This window comes from Ceratotherium simum, chromosome X, assembly GCF_057802395.1.
Source record: "Ceratotherium simum simum isolate JZ-2026a chromosome X, ASM5780239v1, whole genome shotgun sequence".
Lineage (NCBI taxonomy): Eukaryota > Metazoa > Chordata > Mammalia > Perissodactyla > Rhinocerotidae > Ceratotherium > Ceratotherium simum.
This window is the reverse complement of record NC_141940.1, coordinates 17,432,259-17,439,641: the sequence shown is the minus strand read 5'-3', so window position 1 is coordinate 17,439,641 and position 7,383 is coordinate 17,432,259.

The window sequence follows — 7,383 nt, the reverse complement described above, 5'->3', positions numbered from 1 at the left end:
TCAAAACCTTTATTGTGAATTCCTGGGGTTGCACAATACATCATGGTTTCCCAAATCTGCCCAAAGATAAGAATCACCTGGAGCCCTTGTTAAAACCAGATTCCCAGAACCTACCCCAGACCTACTGAATAAAAATTTCCAGGTAAGATGCTGCTCCGACAATTGTGAAGTGTGGGTTTTTCCACACCACCAACCAATTCTCTGACACCAGCTGGGGGTCCTACAATTCAGCTCAATTCTGACACTATCTACCTGGAGACAGCGTCAGATCCCACGGGTTAAGGGCTCAGTCCCACAAGACTGTCCTCCACTTCAGAGGCCAATCGCAAGTCCAGGTTGTTACCAGTACTTCTGAATGGCTGGCTGTAAATTAGAGGTTCCCACGACACCCTGCTTGGGTTCTATTATTTTGCTGGAGTGGCTCACAGGACTCAGGAAACCAGTTTACTCACTAGATTACTGGTTTATTACAAAGGATATTAAAGGATACGAATCAACAGTCAGAAGAAGAGATACATAAGGTGAGGTCTCAAACAAAGGAGCCTCTGTCCCCATGGAGTTTGAGGCCCAGCATGGTGGCACATAAAAGTGTTCTGCTTCCCCAACCTGGAAGCTCTCTGAACCCTGTCCTTTTGGGTTTTAATGGAGGCTTCACTACATACACATGACTGATTAAATCATTGGCCACTGGTAATTGATTCAACCTCCAGCCCCCTCTCCTCTCCCCAGAGGTCAGGGGGGTGGAAAGTTCCAACCCTCTAATCACTTGGTTGGTCCCCCTGGCAACCAGCCCCCAACCTTAGGTGCTTTCCAAAAGTCACCTCATTAATGTTAACTCATTATGTGGTTGAAAGAGGTTTATTATGAATATCAAGACACCTTTACAGCTCTCATCACTTAGGAAATTCCAAGGATTTTAGGAGCTCTGCCAGAAACAGGGAGGAAGACCAAATATATGTTTCTTATTATAAATCACAATATCAGACCAGGAGAAAAACAAGGTCAACAGTACAATTAGGAATGACACCAGGTGATTCTTACCCTCAGGCAAGTCTGGGAGACACTGCTATTACCAGTTATTCACATATCAGAATGAATTAGTTTAGGATTCTGGGAAAGGCCTTTCAGATGAGGAGAAATCACAACTGGAACAGAACTTGGAAGGAGGCTCCAGAAGGGCAGGCAATCGGCAAAACTTTCCCCTGAATTTCCTTGTCCTTGCCCCAAGCTCTCAGAAACTGACATGAGGCTATATGGCTTGCAGCTAATCTGATTTACCAGCTGAAGCCAAAATGTTAAACAGGCGCCTTTACTGCCTCAATCTAATTGGTTTCCCAGGATTTTCTCAGTGCCACAATGGTTTGGTGACCAACACTCCCATTAGATCCCTCTCTTCAGAGTTCCCCGGCTCCCCGGGCAGACCTCTTTCACAGCAGTTAAACACTATATTGTCATTGTTTTCCTGTTTGTCTCTGGGGTGGTGAGGGCTGGACTTGGTCTTATTGACCTGTGCATCCCCAGGGCATGGCATTGTGCCTGATGTATTGTAAGTGCTTATGTTGAGCTGACCTGTGAAATTATCTATTTACTGTCAGCTTCACCTCCTTGACTCGGAGCCCATTGACGGCAGCCACAGTTCAAATCTGTATCCTCATGTCCTAGCCTCGTGCCATGCACAGAGTCATCAGCAGCAAATGTTTGTTGAAGAGTGGATGGTCTCTCTTTGGTAGAGCCTATGTTAGCTACTTCAGGAGAGATGCAGTCTTCTAGGCCTTGGCACTGGCAGTCTTGGGATTAAGACTCAGGAGAACCTATTGCTCATAGCCTTTATATAGGTGTACTACTTTTGACCTGAGGTTAGTTTGAGAAGGGCCTTCCGAGAGGAGTGGGGAATATTGCCTAGTTCTCCCATTACCTTGAGGCAAGGGCTGGGACTAGAAGATGTGGCTATAACAGGGTTGAACACCAACAAGGCTTCAGCTGTGTTCTCATCTGCTGACAATCCAGACACACAGCAAATCCAGGAATACAAAGGGGTTAAGGGCCGTACCTTTAATTCTAGACTATTCAGACATTCTGCATTACTATTCCACTTTGGAAGCCTTGCCCAGATCTTCTCTCCTGTTCATTCTTGCCATAGCTTATTTTGGAAAAAATTAAGTAATAGGAATCATACTTGCAGGCATTTGGTGGCAGAACAGAGAAGAGAGACAGTTTTAATTGCCTAGAGTACTTTTTGCAAAAGTAGGAACTGATTTCCATTGTCCCACTATAGCTGGATGACCTCGGGCAAATCCTTTCTTAATCCTGGGCCTCAAAACTCACCTATCTCTACAATGAGGTTGCTGGACTACAAGTCTGACAGGCTTGGCCAGAAATTTCTGTTCAAGGTCCTGGAAATAGACTTTCTCCTGCTCTGATTCCCCACTCAAACTTATAGGATCAACCACAGAAAAATCGTTCTGTATTTCTCTTCCCCTCTATCCCATGACCCATAATTTATTTTATAAATAAAAATGACTAAATTACCAGTTAGTCAAGAACAAGTCAAGAATTGAATTGTCTGCTAAATGTCAACACTATGTATGAATGATTTTTTTTTATTCTTTAAATAGTGGGAGCATTTTCCATGCTCCAGGAACTTGAGTGGCCTCAGTGACACCAAGAGGAGCCTATGTCTTAGTGAGCCTGCAGGCAGAGCTAAGGATGGTTTTTACCTTCTGTTGTGGCAACCCTGGCCCCTATTCTCTTTGCACCTGTCAGGTTACAACACTGTTACACAGTTTCTCTCTTCACTTTGCTAGATAAAATTGACCAAGACAAAGAGACAGTCTTAGGAATAATATTAAAGGAAAAGAAGTAAGAGTCAGGAATTTCTTTGGAATATAGAAGATGACTGTGGAATGAGGCATGTGAGGCAGTTTGGTTTACTAGAAGAAGCACAGAGTCGTGAACTATGGAAACTGGGATAAGTTGCTCAGCTTCTCTGAGCTCAGATCCATCATCTGTGAAATCTTTCTTTAGATGATGGCCTGAATAGAGGAAATAATGCATGTTTATCAAGAGAGTAGAACATAGAAGGCATTCAGTACATGTTAGTTATTATGAAGAATCTGAGACCTGATGAATAAAGAAATAAAGGCCATGGGCCATTGAGACTAGTCAACTTTGTTGTAAAAATTCAAGGAGAGTTCACACTATCTAATGATGGTGTGGCCCAGATACTGGTTTGGGTCACCCCCAATTCCAGCTCAGATCTCAGCACTCTCCAGGGGATTTCCATGCTTTTACATCCTCATACTTCAGTGCCTCCGTGCTCTCAGACACTTGTGCATGCTATCTTGGTTCTGCTCTGCATCAAACCCAGAGGAGTTTTGCCATTTCCCATAAGAAATCCAGATAGTCAGCCTTTTCTAAAGTTGGTAACTTTACTGAAAAGGTTAAGGGGTGCCGGGGAGGTCCTAGATCGTGCCCTGGGTAGCTTTCTGCTGTCTTGCTGTCTCCACCTTTTCACTCTGTTCCTTTCCAAAGCCTGTTCTCTCCTCCTGTGACCCAACCCTTCATGCTTAGCTCCTTGGCTTCTCTCATAAATGGCAGACCAATCTGGGATTTTCTGTCTAGTAATCTGGTAAGTGCTCAATAAAATATATTTCTATTTAAAGCTTAAAACTGCACTAAGACTTTTGGAACCCCTTGTTGAGGGAACATGCCAAAGGGCAGCACTAGGGGCTGGCCTGGTGGCATAGTGGTTAAGTTCACGTGCTCCACTTCAGTGGCCCGAGGTTCGCAGGTTTGGATGCCGGGTGCGGACCTATGCAAGCCATACTGTGGCAGGCATCCCACATATAAAGCAGAGGAGGATGGGCATGAATGTTAACCCAGGGCCAATCTTCCTCAGCAAAAAGAGGAGGATTGGCAACAGATGTTAGCTCAGGGCTAATCTTCCTCACCAAAAAAAAAAAAAGGGCAGCACTAAAATTTCATTAAACATCCAAGATGTATAACTTGTCACACTCACCTACTTATCCATTCACTGCATGGACACACTTGGAAGGCAGACTGGACTAATATACTTGAAAACAATGTTTTTAAGGTAAGCATGCACGCCACAGCACATCTGGAAACATTTCATCACAGAGGCACAGACGATTTCAATGGTTGGGATGAGTAAGCCATGACAGGGAGATCCTGCAATAACACATACTTAAGATGTAGCTTATATATAATTATACTTCACTTCACTTTGATTTTGTACTTCAAAAGTGACCAGGCCTATAATCCAGTTTTAAGTATTTTTCCAAATGTCCACTGCAGAAGGCAGGTATACCATACTGCAGTGCAGTGGTTTAAGAGCATGGATAAGAGGCATTCAGATCTAGGTTAACACCTCATCTTTGACACTTAGTAGTTGTGTGTGACCTTGGGCAAGTTTGCCTCTTGTAGTCTCAGTTTTTTTATCTGCAAAATAGGAGTGACTATATAAACTTTGAGATTCTCTGTATAACTCTATGAAATGCATTTTTAATGTTGGCATTTGGAATAAAATCAGAGTCTACATATATATTTAGAATCAGTAAGTGTACTAAATAAATGAAATCCAACATTTAAAACATCTAAATTCCATGTTTAAGAAGTCAATTCTAGTTTAATCTGGTTACACACACCCAAACAAGCTCCTCGTCTTGGAAGCAAAACCCCCAAATAAAATCATATTTAGCCAGTAAAAACTAACTTACAAATGATTATGTCATCAAAACACTTTGATTGGCCAATGGTACTTTTAAGCTGGGATACTCGAGTTTGTATAACTGTATATTCTCAGCAGCGATGGAGAGCCTCCGATTGTCCCTTTGTGATTGCAAAGGACCAAGGAGTTTTGGGTCCAATGCTACTCTTCTGTGGCCATATTAGCAAGCCTCTGAAAACAGGTAAGAAAACACTGCTATGGCAATTTATCCATCAGCAACTCAAACCACTTTCTTGCCTTTAGTCATCTACTAGTGCCGGAGCATTTTAGGTAAAACTGACCACAAAGGAAGTGATTAGTTGTAGTCATATTGCCTTAAAAAACATCATGACAAACCAAGAGACTATTCAGATTGAAACTGGAGAGATTATTTAGGTATAGGTAACAAATCTCTTTATTTTGTTTGCTTAGACTGGTATCTTAAAATATTTAAATCAAGAACAATCCTGGCTCTTTTTGGTCCCACTTATAATAATCTCGTAGTCTTTTTTATTTTTTAATAAATTTTTCCTGTGTTTATAGCACACGGTAGTGATTTGTTGTAACTGAATAGGTGCTCTGGTAGAAGCCCCTTCAATTTTAAATAACTTGAATGGGACCGTTAGAAACTGGAGAAGTTCATTTCACAGCTGCAAGCATTTCCATCTCTTAAGAGGTATGGATTTGTATGCTTCTTTGAGACAGACATTGCTTTATTCTGAAAAAACTACCTGAAGTGTCCTTTGGTCTAACAAAACACAAGACCATGCGTTCCTACCCAACCCCCCCCAGCCCCACCCCCAATCCCGTCTGCAGTATCCTCAGGACTTGATAACCTCATGGCCTTTTTTCAAAACTTAGCTGATTTCTAGAGGCCTAAGTCTGGTCCTCCCAGAAGCCCAGAGGACTAAATCTAGGGTAGCTTACAGGTTTACTTTCAGAGGTATTTTCCCAACTCTAAGCCCCTCTAGTCATATAATCCCCCCACCTCATCTCCTAAGTATACTTCCTGCCATAATACTCTGTTTCTTCTCCTGTCCCTGAAGTTTCACGCTTCTCTCAGCAACTAAAAACTGCCACCATGCCCTTTCTGGAATGGCCGCTACATAACTATCACAGTCATTTATATCCTCAATGCCTTTTCTGAGCAATTTTTTCCACCTTCTTACCTTAATGGAAATCTGATTTTCCTCTGAGAACACCATCCTTTGCAGCTCTCTCAAATGGTGTCTACTTTGTCTCTCAACACCCCACATTCTTTTTTTTTTTTGTTGTGAGGAAGATCAGCCCTGAGCTAACATCCATGCTAATCCTCCTCTTTTTGCTGAGGAAGACCGGCTCTGAGCTAACATCCACTGCCAATCCTCCTTCTTTTTTTTCCCCAAAGCCCCAGTAGATAGTTGTATGTCATAGTTGCACATCCTTCTAGTTGCTGTATGTGGGACGCGGCCTCAGCATGGCCGGAGAAGCGGTGTGTCGGTGCGTGCCCGGGATCTGAACCCAGGCCACCAGTAGCAGAACGCGCACACCCAACCGCTAAGCCACGGGGCCGGCCCCAACACCCCACATTCTTTAGGCTGGGAGGCGGGGCTGGTGTCCTCCCCATTGAGGAATGCCACTTTCAAACCATTACTTCCTCCTTTGAGGTCCATGCTGTTTGACTGTACTAACGCTTCCCCCATCTTGGTCCCTGTTATCAACTGAACTTCTGGCCACTCTTTTGTATCCACTGGAGGCTTTAGCAACTGGCTCTCAGTCTTCTTTTCTACTACAAGCCCTGCTGCCATCATGCTGGGAGCCTTCAGTGTGCACATGGTTAACCCACCCATTACCCTGGCCATTCTATCCCTTGATCTCCTTGTTTCCAATGACTCTCTCCTCCACTCAGCCACCCACTCCAACACTCTAGATTACCCTTGTAATCAGCAGAAATTTATCCTAATTCAAAATTCTACTCTCTGATTAAACCTCACATTATACCATTTTCCCCTTAATTATCCCACTACACCTGTTTTTTTCAATGGAAAGATATTTAGTTGGTTATCAACACTGATTCTGTTCCTCTTCCATGCTAACAGAACCCCACTTTTTCCCACTATTCTCCTCTCATGGAATGTGATTCTATTCACCAGAGTAGGGGTAAATCCTGATTAATCTAAAATAACGATTTTCAAACCATGGTCCCTGGAGGTCCCTTTCCAGGGTCCCACAGGTCAAAACTATTTGCACAATAATAATCTTTATTTGCCCCCCCCTTTTTTACTGTGTGAATATTTTCACTGATGGTGCAAAAGCAATGGTGGGTGAAACAAGGCAGTGGCATCAGACGGTACTAATAGTCATCATACTTTTCATCACCACACACTTGAAGAAAGAAAAAAAATCCAATTTTACTTGATGAAGCGGTAAAATGTATTAAGTTTATTAAATTTTAACCTTTGAGTACAGGTCTTTTTAATATTCTGTGTGACAAAATAGGAAGAATGCATAAAGCACGTCTGCATAAAAAAGTATGATGGTCATCTCAAAGAAATAACATGCTCAGTTAAGTTACAAACTGAACTAGCTGCTTTTTCCATGGAATTCCACTTTAACTTGAAAGAATGACAGACAAACTATGGTAATTTAGATTCGAGTAGTTGGCAGATATTTTTTTC